The sequence below is a fragment of the Labeo rohita genome, chromosome 1 (genome assembly GCF_022985175.1).
Source record: "Labeo rohita strain BAU-BD-2019 chromosome 1, IGBB_LRoh.1.0, whole genome shotgun sequence".
Taxonomy (NCBI): domain Eukaryota; kingdom Metazoa; phylum Chordata; class Actinopteri; order Cypriniformes; family Cyprinidae; genus Labeo; species Labeo rohita.
Genome location: NC_066869.1, coordinates 47,307,745 through 47,326,866, shown reverse-complemented (window position 1 = coordinate 47,326,866; position 19,122 = coordinate 47,307,745). Strand labels below are relative to the sequence as shown.

General features: G+C 32.0%; 1 protein-coding gene across 3 annotated transcripts in view; it reads left to right on the top strand.

The window, feature by feature from the left end:
- The window catches only part of gpc6a (glypican 6a), a 265,587-nt gene that overhangs the window by 215,083 nt on the left and 31,382 nt on the right, over positions 1-19,122 (top strand). The window lies entirely within an intron of this gene.

Sequence of the window (19,122 nt, the reverse complement as noted above, 5' to 3'; positions counted from 1 at the left end):
CCTCCTCTCTATCATCTGCTGGTGTACTTTCTCTCGGTTTCTGAGTAGTTTTGCACTGTATATATCCGTGCTGGCGAGACTTAAGGAAGCTGTTAGGTCCATGCTCTCATTAGAGGGATAATTCACTTAAAACTGAAGAGTCTGTCATCATTTACTCACCATCATGTCGTTTCAAACCACTTTACTAGTCCTCTTTTTTCGTGCAATTGCAATGCATGGGGACTGAAGTTCTCAAGCTTTAGAAAAGACACAAAAAGCATCATAAAACTAGTATGAGGGTGAGTAAATCATGACAGAATGTGTATTTTTGTCTGTTGAATTTATGTGGGATGTGTGTTGGGTTACTTCCATTATGGTGCAAGAGAGTATTACTGCTCAAAAGTTTAAGGTCAGTAAGATTTTTGTTGGTTTTGTTTTGTTTTGAAAGAAAGCAATGCTTTCATCCAGTGAGAATGCATAAAATTAATTTAAAAAATAAAAAATGAAGACATTTATAATGTCACAAAATATTTCTGTTTTAAATAAAAGCTGTTCTTTTGAACTTTCTATTAACCAAAGAATATAAAAAAAAAAAAAAAAAACTAATTTATCATGGTTTCCAAAAAAATATGTAGCAGCACAACTGTTTTTCTGAAGGATCATGTGGCACTGAAAACTGGAGTAATGATGCTGAAAATAGAACAAGATTTTCTTTTATTATTTTATTTATTATTTTATTATTAGTAGTATTATTTATTTAATTTTATTTTATTTTATTTTTTAATGCTTATAATGAAGTAGTGTCTACTTAAGTTCTTCTACTGGAATAATAATAAAGTAGAACAAGATTTTATTTATTTTATTTTATTTTATTTTATTTTATTTTTTGGTTTATTATAAAGTAATGTCTAAGTGTGCTTACATTTCTTTACTGGAATAAAGTGTTCAGATTCATAATACTTAACATGAAAACAGGAAAATATTCATTTGACCTCAAAAGCAGAACAAGGTTTTTTATTTTATCTTATTATTTTATTTTATTTTATTTTATTTTAATGCTTATAATGAAGAAGTGTCTAAGTGTACTTAAGTTCTTCTACTGGAATAATAATAAAGTAGATCAAGATTCATTTTATTTTATTTTATTTTATTTTATTTTTAGGTTTATAATAAAGTAGTGTCAAAGTGTGCTTAAGTTTCTTTACTGGAATAAAGTGTTCAGACTCATAGTACTTAACATTAAAAAAACATGAAAATATTAATTTGACCTAAAAGTAGAACAAGGTTTTTAATTTAATTTAATTTTATTTTATTTTATTTTATTTGAATGCTTATAATGAAGTAGTATCTAAGTGTATTTAAGTTCTTCTACTGGAATAATAATAAAGTAGAACAAGATTTTTTTTTATTTTATTATTTTATTTATTTTCAGCTTTGCAGCACAGTAATAAATTACATTTTAATATATATTTACATAGAAAACAGCTATTTTGAATTGTAAAAATATTTCAGAATATTCCTGTTTTTGCTGTATTTTTAATCAAATAAATGTAGCCTTGGTCAGCAGAAGAGACATTTAAAAAAAAAAAAACATATTTTAAATAAATCTTACCAACCCTAAACTTTTGAACAGCAGTATACAGTGTATTTATGTATTTATGTATATGTAGGTGTGTGTGTGTGTGTGTGTGTGTGTGTGTATCTGGTATAAATAGCTGGTAATAAAGCACTTAAGCTCAGGTTGCTCTATAGGGATTGTCCTGTAGTAAACGTCCGATCAGTTGCTTGCTTGGAGAAAAAAAAAAGGGGGTTTGCTGACTGACAAATAGCCTCATATATCAGTTGGTTGAAATTGTCCTTACAGAAGTAAAGGCTTGGAAGCGAATCTTTGTGCCGTTCTCCGGCAGCGTTGCTCATAACACCGAGGATGTGGAGTGGCAGCAAATTACTGCAGCTGCCAACGCAGCTAATTCAACATCGTACAGTTACCGAGACGAACAAAACACTCTGAACAGACTGCTGGAGTGCGACACTGAGAGATGAAATGAAAAGAAATTAAAAGCTTATTGGTGGAACTAGTACAAAGTGTATAATGTCAGTTTTTCATTAATTTTCTTGGGGTTTGATTGCATGTTTTGGAATCGACTCCAAAAGTTGATTCCAGACTCATTTAAAAAAAGAAGGAGGCAAAATTGGAGTTTACTAAATAGATCTTTTCTTTGTACGCGCACAGATTAGCAGGAGTTGGAAGTGTCTTTGAAAGTGGTCGGTCTGAAATGAATCAGCGGTTGACACGTCTTTCATTGGCTTTAATGGTGCTCATGTGTTCACTTACCCTTGGCCTGTCCGACATCGACTAACCCACATGACCACTAACTGTGTTAACCAGCTGCTAAAGTGTTTTCATGACCATTGACATAAAGTAGACCTTTAAATACAGAAAAAAAAAAGCTGCGCAGCGTTCAGTTTCTCAGTCCTTTACGACTGCTGTTTGTCAGATTGTTTGATTTGATTCTGGTAACCCAGCATTTTGCTTAAGTTCCCATTGAGTTATGAAAAAATAATTTCTGAATGTTCTCTAAATGTTCAAAATGTTATCATTTTTAAATGTTTTTTTAATTTTTTTCTTGGTTATACCTTTGTTTAAGGAATATTTTATTATGTAAATGTTCTCAAAATGTTTTTTTTTTTTTTTTTTAATTGTTTCAAAACCATTATTTATTACTCATACAAACATCAATGGAAACATTTTTTTATTATATGATTTTTTTAAATGTATTAACACCAATTTTTCTTGGTTATAAACATTAAGGAAATATTTCATTATATAATTACTGTTAAATGTTCTCTAAGCTTTCAAAACATTTATTTTTATTTTTTTTTATACAAATGTTAGGGGAACATTACATTTTATCAGATTAGAAACATTATAGGAGCACGTTACTTTTGAATGTTCTCTGAAAATTCTCAAACAAGTCATAACATTAAAAAAATTATAAACGTTCAACTGAAATATTAAAAAAATGACAAAACGTTTTGAGAGCATTAAAGATCAGAACTTTGAATGAACATTCTATTATTGTTACTGCATTGTTATTTCTGAATGTTCAAAATATTTTAAATGTTTTAAAACTTTTTAAAATCATTCCATTTTATTATTTTGAAACAGTATAGAAGCATTACTTTTGAATGTTCTCTGAATATTCTGAAACAAGTCATAACATTTAAAAAAAAAATTATGAACATTCAACTGAAACATTAAAAAAAGTTCCATGAAAAAAACATTTTGAAAACATTAAAGATATGAACTTTGAATGAACATTCTATTATTGTTACTGCATTATTTCTGAATGATCAAAATATTTAAAATGTTCTACAACTTTTTTTTAAACATTCCATTTTGTTATTTTGCAGCATTATAGGAATGTTACTTTTGAATGTTCTCTGAAAATTCTAAAACAAGTCATAACAAAAAAAAAGGATGAACGTTCAACTAAAACATTTTTAGAAAAAAAATCCATGAAAAAAACATTTTGAGAAGATTAAAGATCAGAACTTTGAATGAACATTCTATTAATGCTACTGCATATATGTTTCTGAATGTTCAAAATATCTAAAATGTTTTAAAACGTTTTTAAAACATTCTGTTTTATTATCTTGCAACATCATGGGAATGTTAATTTTGAATGTTGTCTGAACATTCTAAAGCCAGTTGTAACATTTAAAAAAAATGTTAGACAAATGTCAAACTAAAATGTTTCACAAAAAGTTCCATGGATGAACATTTTGAGAACATTAAAGATCAGAACATCACGTCAGAACATTGTGAGAAAGTTTCCTGTTAGCTAGAAGGAAAGGCATAAAAGACTCGACTTTTTTTTTTTTTTTGTGAAGCTGTACAATATTAGCATCTGTTCAGTTTAGACAAAAGCACCCACCTATCGTCATGCAAATGACCCGTATGTGCCGTATTTGTCATTTTGTTTTGCTCTGACTATTCTGGATGCGAACCAACCATCCCAAGTGTGTTGAATGAATAAAATATTACACAAGGTCGCACAAGTAAGCTGCATTTGAAATGTCATGACAGAATCCTGCGAGCCGCCAACTAGCACGCAAAGCTTGACCTTGTTGGTTTTAAACATTAATATTAGATCAAATGTAGAAATCTCAGGCTTGCCAAAGAGGGCTGACCCTTCATTGCAGCATGAGTGCTGTCCATTACACCAATTGCATTTTGTACAGCGGACCATCGATTCAGTTTTGTTCAAAGTGGAGTCACTGAATTGTTTGTAACAGCTTAAACGGTAGAACTGCTTCCGATTTGTTTATCGTACTGGAAATGGAAGGTTTAGTTATTCCATATTGCGTTATGTGTTTGCATGCTTTATACTGCATGAGTAGTACAGTATCTCAAGCATTCGTTGTCTCGTAAAGAACAACGTTGAACAACTGAAACAGATTCTGCTTATTTTTCGACTCCATCATTAAGTCATAAAACCCCTAAACCAAAAACCCAGATATCTGGCGAGCTTTGACGGCTCACCATACAACATTTACTAACTTACATTGCTAAGTTTGCTTGTGTTTTGTGTTTTAACAAATCAGTTTGTGATTCAGACACTGGGCTGATGACAAAGGAGTGCAAATGAGGTCTGATAGCAGCGGGTAAACGCACGTCGGCCATCTGACTGAAATGTAAAGATGCATTGTCTGCGCTCTCGTCCAAACGCAGCACTGCAGCTCCATTGATTCTTCCTGTGCGCGTCTGGCAACCGTACTCATGGGTCTCTGCTCTACACCCAATTTATTTCCATCACTGTGTACATGACTTGAGTCGTAAAAGAGCCACTGCTGCTAACCTCGGGGAACAGACGTGTATAGGAGGCTGAAGCGCAGGGTTTAAGCAAGAACAGGCTGGACGTCCTTCATAAAATAATGATGAGGTGCTTCTCCATCAGTATAGAGATTGTTTTCTAACAGTAGGGTGTTTTAGTGCTATGCTATTGTGTTGTTTTTCTGCGCATTGTTTCTGATTTCATACATCAGCTGCTAAAGCAAATGATTTTCTTGAGGACATTGAATAATGTATTTCAAGTGGCGACTTGGAATTTATCATGCAAAAGTATATATATACTGTATATTAAAAAAATACTTTAAATGTTAAATAGTTTGAAATAATAAATAAATAAATAAATTCCTTATTGTTTTAAGTGTTTTATTTTTTATTTAGACAAAATATTATAGATGTTATTATAGACGTTTTTTTAGTTAATTTTTATTTTTGCTTAAAATAAACCACCGTTATGTCTAAAATATAGCAATTAACTTTGTAAAGGTTTTTGGTGTTTTATTTTATTTATTTATTTTTTTATTTAGACAAAATAGTATATATATTAATTAGTACATATTTAAAACAATTGATTTTAGTTTTTAGTGGGATTTTTTTTTGTTCATTTTTAATTTTGTTTAAAATATACCACCGTTATGTCTAAAATATAGCAATTAATTTTAGTTTGTAGTGTTTTATTTTTTATTTAGACAAAATAGTATATATTATAAAATAACACTTAAAATAATTGACTTGAGTGCTTTTTTATTTTATTTTATTTTATTTTATTTTATTTTACAAGACATTAAATAATTATTTAGTGAGAACAGGGTCATTTACAGCAGGAAGATGTCTTATAAAATAATGATAATTGTTTATCATTAAAAAGTAAAACAAAAATGTCCTTAAAATCAAATATTCAAATATTCAAATATTAAAAACGATGATTTTAGTTTTTAGTGTTTTATTTATTTAGACAAAATTGTTTGTAGTATAGAATTAAACAGGAACAGTGTTTTTTTTTTTTGTTTTTGTTTTTGTTTTTGTTTTTTTAAACAGTGAAACATTTTAGCAGTGTGCTATTGTATCATTTCTCTATGCTCAGTGTTTATTATTGCTTACATGAGAGCTAAAGCAACTGTTTTCTTCAGGACCTTGTGATGCATTTCAAGTGGTGACCAAAATGATTTAGCATGCAAAAGTAAACAAAAAGGTCCTTGAAATCAAATATTGAACTGTTTTAAGCATAAAAAGCTGCCTGTGTAGAGCAGCCCTCGTGATCTTTGGAGCTTTAAGTGTCTGAAATGATTTGGATCAGAGACCCGAAAGGATCTTCCTGCCTATGAATAGGGAAGTTGTTAAGGGAGCACTTTTGCAACTAAAAGCAGATCGCTGTACGTGACCCAAGTATCATAAGTATGATTAAGGAAATGAATTTACATAGGTTTTATAGCTCATTGAAGTTTTAATGGAAGCACTTAGCCCTGAGACTTATAGACGTCCTCTTGGGAGCCGAATGAATGAGAACACGAGAACAAGCCGTTTAAAGTAACGAGCCTCTTCATGCTGGTAGACACTAAATAGCTTCAGGAAGTTGAGCTGGAGGTGTGTTAAAGTACATGCAGATAACATAAGCTGTCATACTCTTTAAGCACTGATAGATTTATGTCTTACATCATTTACGTCACAGACAGTCAGGCTTCTATCCTCATATTTTAATGCAAATTTGGGGAAATCGCATTAAAAAATGTTTGATGGAAGAACAAAAGAGTGCCCTAAAGTGTTATTTTATTTTATTTTAACATGTAAGGAAACATAACCAATTTTATTCTTTCCTAAACCGTAGAAAAGGGAAATCAGATTGGATTTTCTTAAATGTTTCAGAGTTTGTCACTGAGAGCAGTGACAATAAATGCAAAGAAACTCAGAAGGTGATTAATTTGGTGTAAAATAAAGGATTTTAACATTGCAAACATTGCAATGTTAAAATACTTTATTTTACACCAAATTAATTTGATTCCACCCAAAACTGATTCTGTGTTGGTTTAAAAATATCAATCTGTTTGTTTGAGCAGCGTGGCACAGTAGCATTAGCTCAACCAATAGCGTGAGCTTAGGGGTGGGGCTATACGTTTATTGACCAATGGCAGAAGGGGGAGTGGTTTGGAATCTATTTTTCTGTTACAATTTAATTTAATTTAATTTAATTTTCTCTAACTTTTGATTGCAAAAAGTCATAATTTCTTATTGCTATCATTGATTATTTTCATTAACATTTTAATAATTGAATAACAATTTAATTTAATATTTGAATTTTTAAATACACTTTTGAAATCAAACTTCTAATGATAATTTTAATTTTATTTTTGTAATCCTGATATTATGCACACTAATCAGTTATATTAATGATATTAATCAATGATAGCAATGATGTTAATGGAGAAATTATGACTTTTTGCAATCAAAAGTTAGAGGAAATTATTTAAAATAATTTAATTTAATTTAATTTAATTTAATTTAATACATTTTTTTAAATTAAAATTTTAATTTCAATTTACATTTTTTTAATCCTGATATTATGCACACTAATCAATGATATGTTAATGGTATTAATAATGATAATGATATTAAATAATGATAGCAATGGTATTAATGGAGAAATTATGATTTTTGCAATCAGAAGTTAAAGATGAAATGAAATGAAATGAAATGAAATGAAATGAAATGAAATGAAATTAAAATTTTATTTGTAATTTTATATACATTTTTTGACATTAAAATTTTAACTTAAATATTTTAAATCCTGATATTATGCACACTAATCGATGATGTTAATGATATATATCAATGATAGCAATGACGTTAATGGAGAAATTATGACTTTTTGCAATCAAAAGTTAGAGATGAATAAATTACATTAAATTAAATTAAAAATAAATTCATTTTTTATTATATTTTAGTTTAATAAATATTTTGCTTAATTAAATATAAATCCTGAAATGGAGAAATTACTCAATATGCATTCAAACATTTCTCATCAAACTGTTCCGACACCAAACGTGACCCTGTCTGTGAAGTCCAGGCTAAAGTCTCAAAATCTAATTAATGAGATTACAAGCGTCAAAGTTTGATTTCAGCTATTAATTTTAATCTTCGACATGGCCTTACTCAGTCAGTATTAAAGATATCAAGGTTACATTTACACAGAATGTTCTTTAGTTTACGAAGGATGATTTTATGTAGAGAACAGTAAATCACAAAAAGATGACTTCAGATAGGTTTTCAAAGCCAGGGTCACAAATTATCTGACATGTGTACTTAATTTGATAGCTTTATACTGTTTGTGATTTACTCCTAGAAGAAATTCCTAGAAAATTAACCATTAAAGTCTTTCTAGGAAATATTTTTGAAATGCACTCACAGTTTTAAGAAGTTGAAGCCACACTAGACTTTGTTTTCAGATAATAAAACACGTTCTGCAGCTGAATTCATGGTAATCTACATTGTGGAGGATGCTTTGGAGGCGTTCGCTCAATGCGGGCCCACTTTATATGTGTAGGCGTCGAACCGGACTGTTCCTCCTCTAGCTTGAAGGCTCGTCTGACTAATTACTTGACTTCCAGATGTCTCCGGCTTATGTGTACAGACACGGCAGAATGTCAAGCGGATGACGCAGGTTACGCGATAAACCCATGGTTGCAGGTGATTTGTAGGATGTCATGCAAGTCAGTTGCTTTTTAGGCTACAAATCGGCCGCTCGACATGCTCACGAACCGAAAACTGTCTTCTTCCGTTATGAATCATCACCTTTGATTTAGTTTTCCAAGCATCGATTGCTTCTAATTTGCATCCCAACGTCTAGAAAGACGACAGGGCATGCAAAGAAAAATGGCCGAGCGACAAATACGGTCACAAAGTTCCACTAGAAATGAACATAATTTCATTTAGCAGTCTATAGTTGTTTGGGAACCAAATAGATACGCCTTCATTGGCTATTATAAGCACCATTTCCATAATACTCTCCATCTCCAGTGCATGTAGGAGGCGTTTAACAACAGCCAGAGGAGAAATGGAAATAAATGAAGAGGTTTGGGAAACTGTGGATGAATACGAGCCACATCTGCAGGTCATTCTCGTGCTACATGTGAATCATGAGTGTATATATGCCTGCTGGGGGACTTGTAAGTGTAAAATGGGAATATGCATTCCTGCAGACACTTTTTAATTATATGGCAGACGGATTTTATGTTGGACTTGGCAAGGAGGAGCGCTCTGACCCAAACAACTGGATCCCCGTTCTCTCGTAGGCTGCCAGTGGCGCATTTTTGTCCGTTAATGCCAAGCGTAATTACCCTGCGAAATAAATGAAGACGTTTTATAACCTCGGTCAGCCAGAGAGCGAAGATTCTGTGCCCTGAATACATTCATAACGTCATAAATAGAAAAACCCTACCTGACTTTCAAACGCTCGGGCCGGTTTTTAGCACAGCACTAGTGATATTACTGTATGAAGAGGTTAATATTTTAGCAGAGGATTTTCTTTCAGGCTGCAAAAGACGTATTCATTCTTTATTTCACTTCATTTTCAGTTTTTAAATAGTGGAAAAGAGGCTCAGCTGGGTTCAGTTTAAGTACGATTATATAAACCAGAGGTTTCATTCTTATCAGAGAACTTACAGAAATTTTCACTTCCATAAATCACAAAGTTTCCCTTCAATTAACTTTTATATATATTTAAATATTTTAAATACATAATATGAAAAAATGTTTTGTGTATTTACAGTACCATTTAAGGGTTTGAGACACAATTTAAAATAGTCGTTTTCTATGATGGTGTTTTAGTGTCACGTTAAAAACTAAGAAATATCCAGCATTACAAGAGTAAAGTCTTAATATTTTGAGAATAAAGTTGAAATATTACAAGAATAACATCCACATTTTTTTGGAATGACATTGAAATATTTTAAGAATAAAGTCGAAATATTTCGAGAATAACGTTGAAGTATTAAGAGAATAAAGTCAAAATATCATGAGAACAAAGTCAAAATATTACAAGAATAACATCCAAATTTTTTGAGAATAACATTGAAATATTTTGAGAATAAAGTCGAAATATTTTGAGAAAAACGTCTAAATATTTTGAGAGTACACTGTAAAAAACAATTTGTTGAGTCAACTTGAAATAATTTGTAACCTGGCTGCCTTAAAATTTTAAGTTCAGTCAACTCAAAAAAAGTTTATTCAACTTGAAATGTTAAATTATACTAAGTGACAGCTTAGATATTTGAGTTGAATCAACTTAAAATTTTAAGGCAGCTGGGTTACTTACCCATCGGTTAAGTTTAGCAAACACAAATATCTAAGTTGTTACTTAGTACAACTTAACATTTCAAGTTGACTAAACTTATTTTAGTTGACTGAACTTAAAATTTTAAGGCAGCAGGGTAACAAATTATTTTAAGCTGACTCAACAAATTGTGTTTTTTATTTTTTACAGTGTAACCTTGAAATATTAAGAGAATAAAGTCAAAATATTACAAGAATAAAGTCGAAATATTACGAAAATAAAATGGAAATTCTATGAGTTTAAAGTCGAAATATTATGAGAATAAAGTCAAAATATTACAAGAATAAAGTCGAAATATATAACGAAAATAAAATGGAAATCTATGAGTTTAAAGTCAAAATATTGCGAGAATAAAGCCAAAATATTATGAGAATAAAGTCGAAATATTACGAGAATAAAGCCGAAATTCTATGGGAATAAAGTAAAAATATTACAAGAATAAAGTTGAAATTCTACGAGAATAAAGTCAAAATATTATGAGAACAAAGTCTGTTTTGAGAATAAAGTTGAAATTCGAAATGTTTTGAGAATGAAGTAAAAATATTTTGAGAATAAAGTCGAAATATTATGAGAATAATAATAAAGTATTTAATACTTTATTCTCGTAGTATTTCGACTTTATTCTCATAATTTCGACTTTATTCTCAAAATATTATGACTTTAATCTCATAATCTTAGACTAAAACGCTGTCATAGTTTTCTATGTGAATATATAATAAAATGTCATTTATTTCTGTGATCAAAGCTGAATTTTCAGCATCATTACCTCAGTCTTCAGTATCGCATGATCCTTCATAAGTCAATCTAATATGCTGATTTGCTGCTCAAGAAACATTTCTGATTAGAAAACAGTTGTGCTGCTTCATATTTGATGAAGAGAAATAAGTTAAAAACAACAGTATTTATTTAAAATAGAACATTATGAATGTCTTTACTGTCACTTTCAGTCAATTTAACGTGTCCTTCTTTGATAGATGTATTAATTTCTTAGTGTAGTATGCTGCTAAAAAAAAATCAGAAGTTTCCATAGCTTCCCTGACTTTTTAGACGCTCATCTAAACATTTCAATTTGTTATTAGCCATCAGCGTTTTGAAAAGTGACATCCTACAGTTTCCTTTTTGCGGCTACATAGCCTCCGTTTCTCAATCTGTCATTTTATGGCTCTGTTGACGTTCCCCCCCTCTCTTAAGCGGTCTCTGTTGACATTTTACGGTCACCGGGCTGCGGCATCCCGGGCTAAATCCGTGTAAAATACAAAGGATGTGGCTGGGAAGAAAGAAGCACTTGTAAAAAAGCAAACCCGAGCACTGGCTGATAGAGCGTCCAACCGCCTCTGCCAGTAAAGGGTTTGAATAGCTTTAAAACACAAAGACATTCCATCAGATGGTTTAAGTTACAGTTTAATGGAGGCGTGCATTCAGATAGCCACTCTATATTTTATTCCCCCAAAGCCACAATTACCGTGCGGCTGAGTAGGGTGAATAAAACACCAGTGCAGTCAGCAGGCTGTTTTTTTTTCCTCCGCTGCATGGCATGCTGCTGCGTCATGTTGTTTTGCAGATTCAGCAAATGTTTTTATGAGCAGAATAACCACGACGGGCATAAATGTGGGCATTTCTTAACCACCTCGGAGAAGACGTTTTCAAGGGAGGACCCACGAAACGGGCTTTTCTAAACCAACATCCTTCCAGCTCACTCGTATAATTATGGATGTTTTACTGCGCCTTCTGTCGTGTTTGAATAAACTACCACAGCTTGTGCATTTCCTCGGTGTCATGCATGAAGTCTTAAAAAGGACAAATTTCATTTTTTGAAATACTTTACTTACCCTCGTATCATTCACTCGCATTATTTTCATTCTTTGGATACTAAGGCTTTGTGATGAACAGACATAAATGAGGCTGTCGTTTTTATCCTCTGCTTTTCACACATATTCAAATGCACAACTTTAGCGTAAGTTTTCATGTCATTAACACTTAAACTTTTAAATGCACGTTTCAAATTTTGTTTACATCTAATCAAAACTGGCTTTAGCAACATATTCCAGCATTTTTAGTTTTTAGTTCCAGCATTAAAGCTGAATATCTCTAAAATCAACTGGATGAATGTGATTATCATTTTATTTAATGCATTGCTTAGCTATACCTCCTTTACATACAGTTTGAAAAGCAGCAGCACGCGAGTCGTATTGACCACATTTTATGATGCTTTTTTTGGAGAAAAAATGAAAAAATTAACATTATTGTCAACAGTTACTGCTATATTTGAATGGATGCAACTACAGTTGAGGTCAAAAGTTTTCACCCTCCTTTCAGAATAATTAAAAATAATTATAAGAGGGATCATACAAAATGCATGTTATTGTTCATTTAGTACTGACCTGAATTTCACATAAAAGATGTTTACATAGTCTAAAAATGACCCAGTTCAAAAGTTTGCATCCCCTTGATTCTGTGTTGATACTGTGTTGTTACCTCAGTGATCCACAGCTGTTTTTTGTTTAGTGATAGTTGTTCATGAGTCCCTTGTTTATCCTGAAAAATCCTTCAGATCCCACAAGTTCTTTGGGTTTTCAGCATTTTTATGTATTTGAACCCTTTCCAACAATGACTGTATGATTTTGAGATCCATCTTCACACACTGAGAACAACTGAGGGACTCATATGCAACTATTACAGAAGGTTCAAACGCTCACTGATGCTCCAGAAGGAAACACGATGCATTAAGAGCCGGGGGGTTAAAACTTTTGGAATTTAAAGATCAGGGTAAATTTAACTTATTTTGTCTTCTGGGAAACATGTAATTATCTTCTGTAGCCTCTGAAGGACAGTACTAAATGAAAAAAAATATGATATTTAGGCAAAATAAAAAAGATGTGCACATCTCCATTCTGTTCAAAAGTTTTCACCCCCAACTTTTAATGCATGGTTTTTCCTTCTGAAGCATCAGTGAGCGTTTCAACCTTCTGTAATAGTTGCATATGAGTCCCTCAGTTGTCCTAAGTGTGAAAAGATGGATCTTAAATTCATACAGTTATTGTTGGAAAGGGTTCGAACACACAAAAATGCTGGAAAACCAACTAATTTGTGGGACATAAAGGATTTTTCTGAAGAACAGCAGGCAGTTTAACTGCTCAGGACAAACAAGGGACTTGTGAACAACTATCACTAAACAAAAAACACAGCTGTGGGTCGTTCAGGTAACAACACCGTATTAAGAATCAAGCGTATAATCAAAGCGTATAAATGCGGCTATTATTTTCCCTTGTGTGAAATATCTAATTCAGGCTTTTTATGTATTTTAAAGAAAAAAATGACACATTAACATCACTGGCTATCAATTTTGTGTCATTTAAATGGGGAAAACCATATCATTACTTGCATTTCAGTCTGTTCAACACTGAATACAGTGCACAAGTCATAATGACTACTGATATAATGATTTTTATGTGCTTTGGAGACATAAATGTGACATTAACAATCATTACAATAATTGCAGTCATTTTTATATTATATTTAAGTGCATGCAAATATATCTTCATTTAAAATTTGGTCTGTTTTGGTCTGCATGACTTTGACAGCATTGAATATACTGTAGTGCACAAGTATTAAAGTATTAATTACTTATATGATACTCTTTTTTTGTAGTTGTGATCATTGACAATAATTTTTGTGTCGTATTTGAGTCGATGCAGCTTAAATTTCAGTCTGTCTATTATCACACAAACCTATCATTCAATTTCAGAAGATGGTGCACAAGTCATATGGTGTTTTTTTGTCATTTTAGAGCAGTTTTATTATATTAAAAGGAGTGGTCGGTTAATTTCCTAACATCTGCACTTTCTCCATTCTGCGCCATTTTTTTCCATTTTTTTGGCTGAGCTATCCCTTTTAACACGATCCCTGTGCTTATACATTCTAGGTTGATTTCAGGACCAAGCGTTTGTCACCCCATCCATTCTCACGTACTCTTCATTAATGCAGGCCGTATTGTTATTCAGAAGCACCTGGTAAATTAATTTAACGTAATTGAACCGCGCCACCCCTGATGTCACATGGAGCGAGTGCCAGCGACTGGCAGTGCATCTCAATAGCCTCCTCTTCGTGTATCCCGAACTTGCAATTCCCCACACGTCATGCCAATGGAAAATCCATTCATGTCCCGGCAAGAAAGGGGCCAGTAAAATTCCTCTCTCTTTGTTGATCAAGTGACATCCCGCTTCTCTGAAGCGCAGAGGAACCTCAAAAAGCCTCGTCGTCTTAATCTCCTCTTGACTTTCTCCTGTGTTCAGTCGTTTGTCGGCTCCAACTTGCTTCCCTCTCGCTCTCCGGGTCGTCTTAGAAGGCATGATGGGAGGTCAATAAGGCAAAACGCTCTGCTCAATTAGAGAGAGTTTAATGCTCTTGTTAAAGAGCAAATGGTGAAACAATGTGAGTCTGTGCCTGATTATATCAGTCTGACTATCGTGTTAACCACTTTACTGATAAGTGATATCCTAAAAGGGAGCACAGCATCACCATTTACATTTCTGGGCATGCTGTTATGTTTTTGGATACATACACCATGGTATATTAATAGGGTAATCATGGTATTTGTCACTGTTTCTGTGTAAAAATGCAGTAGAATTATCATGTATTCAGACCTGTACTATGGTAATACAGTGGTATGAGAATATGGCAAGGCAAGTTTATTTATATAGCACATTTCATACAGAATGGTCATTCAAAGTGCTTTACATAAAATGAATTAAAATAATCATTAAAAGAAATGTACAAAAAATAACAATTATTTAAAATTTGGTTAAAAATGAATTGAAGTCTATTATCAGTTTCAAAATATTAAAAATAGCTAAAATATTACTATTTTTTTAAAAAATATGGTACCATGTTTTTGAACATATTAATACTTAAGTATGTAATATGGTAATTATTCAGTACCATTGTATTTATCATAGTTAATTACCATGTTTTTGGACATGATTGTATTTTGGATTGGCAATCATTTAGTAGCACAATCAGTCTGTCATCAATTTTTGAAGTAATTATTAAAATTGATGATAGTATCGCAGTGTTTTTTTGGACATAGTAATAGTATGGTACATAAATATGGTAATCTTTCAGTACCATGGTACTTATTATTGCTTTTGAATAGTTCATTTAAAAATGTACTATGGTAATACTATGGTATTACAGTCACAATCAATGTATACTCATTTTATTTTTATTTTTTTGACATGCTAGTAATACTGTGGTATAATATATGATAATCATTCAGAACCATGGTATATATATATCAAAAAATAAAAAAAATTGTACTTAAATGACCATAGAATTACCATCCATTTAGACAATTTTTATTTTATTTTATTTATTATTTTAATAAATTATTAATACAATTATTTATTTCTTTTTTATTTGTTTATTTATTTTATTTTATTTTTGGAGTACTCTGGTAATACACACCATTTTCAGAATAATTAATACAAGTTGCCATAATATTTTATTGATTTTTATATATATTTTTTTTAACAATTTTATTTATTTATTTTTTTAACAAGTTTTTTTTTTTTTTTTTTTTTTTTTGGACAAGTACTACAGTAATACTCACCATTTTCAAAATAATTATTACAAATTGCAATAATATTATTAGTCTGTTTTTGTTTGAGGGTGAGTACTATGGTAATACCATTTTCATTTTACTACTAACACGTACTAATACTCACCATTTACAAAATAATGTATGCAAATTGGCATAATATTTTTTTGTTTGTTTGTTTGTCTGTTTTTTGGACAAGTACTATGGTAATACTCACCATTTTCAAAATAATTAACATTTTTTTGGACATTGTAACAGTATGGTACATAAATATGGTACTTATCATAGACAGTATGTTGTCTGTCAGAGATGGGAAAACCATATTTTTGGACTTTTTAGCATTGTACCATGGTACCACCATGGCATATGAATATGTTAATCACTCAGTATTTATGACCATCAATATTTTGTCTGTGGAAATTGTTCCATGATAATTCATCAACCATTCAACAATCCATAAAACATGAAAACAACAATCGTAAATGTTCAAAATGATCAGGAACTATTTTCATTATGCCCTGGAAAAGACGCAATAAAAACGCACTTGCATTAAAATTTCACAATCGCCATCGAGCCTCAGTCGGAGCAGCTCAATTGGCAATAAAAGGCAAACAGAGAGGACTGGTGATTAGATGGCAGCTTCAGGTGCGCTAACAGGCCTCCGGTGGAACGTTAGGACACACTGGATTAGCAAAAACACCCCATAAAACACACAACACGCTCACACACTTGACATGGAAAGTCCTGCTGGCTGAAGCTAATTTATGAGTGTTTTCCAGCGTCAAAGTGCCATTTGCAGTAACCTCTGCTGTTCAGGAATGAAAGTGTTGATTTCCAACAAGTACACTTGAATTCATCATTCGCTCATAATTATAGGAATGTGTTACAGGATGATGTTTAAAGCAACAGAACATGGACTGAGAAGTAAATATAAAGTGGAAAATAACAGTGAAAACTGTGAAAAAGTTACAGTATTAATTTAGATGTATATGCACACACCCATATCATTCCCAAGTGATTTTGCATAGTTTGGTTAACCTAAAACTGCATGCAAAGCTCCTGTCAGTGATCATGGGTGTAGCTATTACAGACATACATGTGGTTTGTTTTGACAGACTTTGTGTGAATGAAAGCCTGTGAATGTAACATAAACAAAACAAATAGCCATTTTAGACCAGCAGTCTGGCTAAAGTCAACAGAAAGCTTGTCCAGTTTGACCCGTACAGCCTTTCATAAAGCAGGACGACGTGATAGGCCTTAAATGGCTATTTGCACAGTATTGATTGGAAGACTACGATTACTTTAAGTAATGCAGGCTTTTAGAGTGCCGTACGAAATGGATAATGCTCAACGCTATCTGCAAATGGCTCCGTTAATAAGAGCAGAGGGTAAAAATGCGAAAGAAGTGCTAACGAGGCATCGCTGAGCCTTTTCCAGTGAATACAGTCATTATCACCATCATGACTGGATATTGACCTCAGAAATTCAGATCTGTATTGATGACTTTTGCTCTTTGATAAGGTTATTTATTTGCTTTATTTATGTATGCTTTATGTAACACACAAGTGTTACTTAAGTATCACTGACATAATAGTTTTCAATTAATATTTGGAATCATTTTTTAGTTTTTGTTTTTTTAAGTTCTAGTTCTAGTGTTTTTTTTATGTATCTGTAGTTTTTTTTTATTTTGTTCTTTATTTTTTTTAAAATGTACATTTTAACACACACACAAATATATATTTTTATTTCAAGTAACACTTTTTTAAAATGGTTTTAGATTCAGTTTTAGTCTACTATAATAACCCTGATGCACACAAACAAACATACAAATGACCCGCCTAATTGTGTGTTCCACAAATGCAGATTTGCCAAAATTGTATAGATCTGTCTTTATGACAACTTCAATTGCACTTGGAAAGACGAAAACAACCAAGTACAGAGATGCCATTAAATATTTGGCGGAGCGGCAGCAATTCAAGATGTTCCGGGCGATAAGCATCGCTATTCTAAATGTCAGAAAAAGAGGGTGAAAAAAACAATAAAACTGTGAGAATGTGCCATCTGTGCCACAAAGTCCCTCAGACAAAGGACAGAGCAGACAGATACTGTTCACTCGCCCATCTGCGCTCATCTTATAAGACTCATTCTCTTATGAATTGGTTCACACTAAAAGAGAGAAATGATTTTTCATAAATAATGACGTTGATGATATGGAACAGTTTAACAGAGTTGAATCCGTCATGCAGTATCTTCTAACAAGTGGTATTGTTTTTGCATTTCAATGCTCGCTTGTAAACCATACTGAGCTGTCTATTTTTAGTAGGTAAAATGAAAGTCAATGGGGAAAAAAAATTGGAAAGTCAACACCTAACTTAATGCATTATTGCAATGCATCATGGGACAGCATTCACAAAAAACGAGGGGAATTTGGTCAGGAATAGGCATCTTGGAAGAAAGCATAAAAAGCTTTTTTTTTTTTTTTTTTTCAAGAATATATGGATTTACAGTTGAGGTCAAAAGTTTGCATCCCTCTTTCAGAATCATTAAAAATGTTAATTCTTTTACCAAAATAAGAGGGATCATACTAAATGCATGTTTTATTTATTAAGTACTGACCTGAACAAGATATTTCATATTAAAGATGTTTACATAGTCCACAAGAGAAAATAATAAGATCCATCTTTTCACACTGAGGACAACTGAAAGACTCGTATGCAACTATTACAGAAGGTTCAAACACTCACTGATGCTCCAGAAGGAAAACCATGCATTAAGAGCCCGGGGGGGTGAAAACATTTGGAATTTGAAGATCAGGGTTTTACTTATTTAATCTTCTGGGAAACATGTAAATATCTTCTGTAGCCTCTGAAGGACAGTACTAAATGAAAAAAAAAAAATATGCTATTTAGGCAAAATAAGCAAAATGTACACAGTTCCATTCTGTTCAAAAGTTTTCACCCCCTGACTCTTAATGCACGTTTTTTTCCAGTGAGCGTTTGAATCTTCTGTAATAGTTGCATATGAGTCCCTCAGTTGTCCTAAGTGTGAAAAGATGGATCTCAAAATCATACATTCATTGTTGGAAAGGGTTCAAATGTTGGAACAACTAAAAATTTATGGGGCATGAAGGATTTTTCTGAAGAACAGCATGCAGTTTAACTGTTCAGGACAAACAAGGGACTCATGAACAAGTATCACTAAACAAAAAATTACAGCTGTGGATCATTCAGGTAACAACACAGTATTAAGAATCAAGCCTATGCAAACTTTTAAACTGGTAATTTTTATAAATTCAACTATTATTTTCTCTTGTGCACTATGTAAACATGTGAAATATCTTATTCAGGTCAGTACTAAATAAAAAAAATA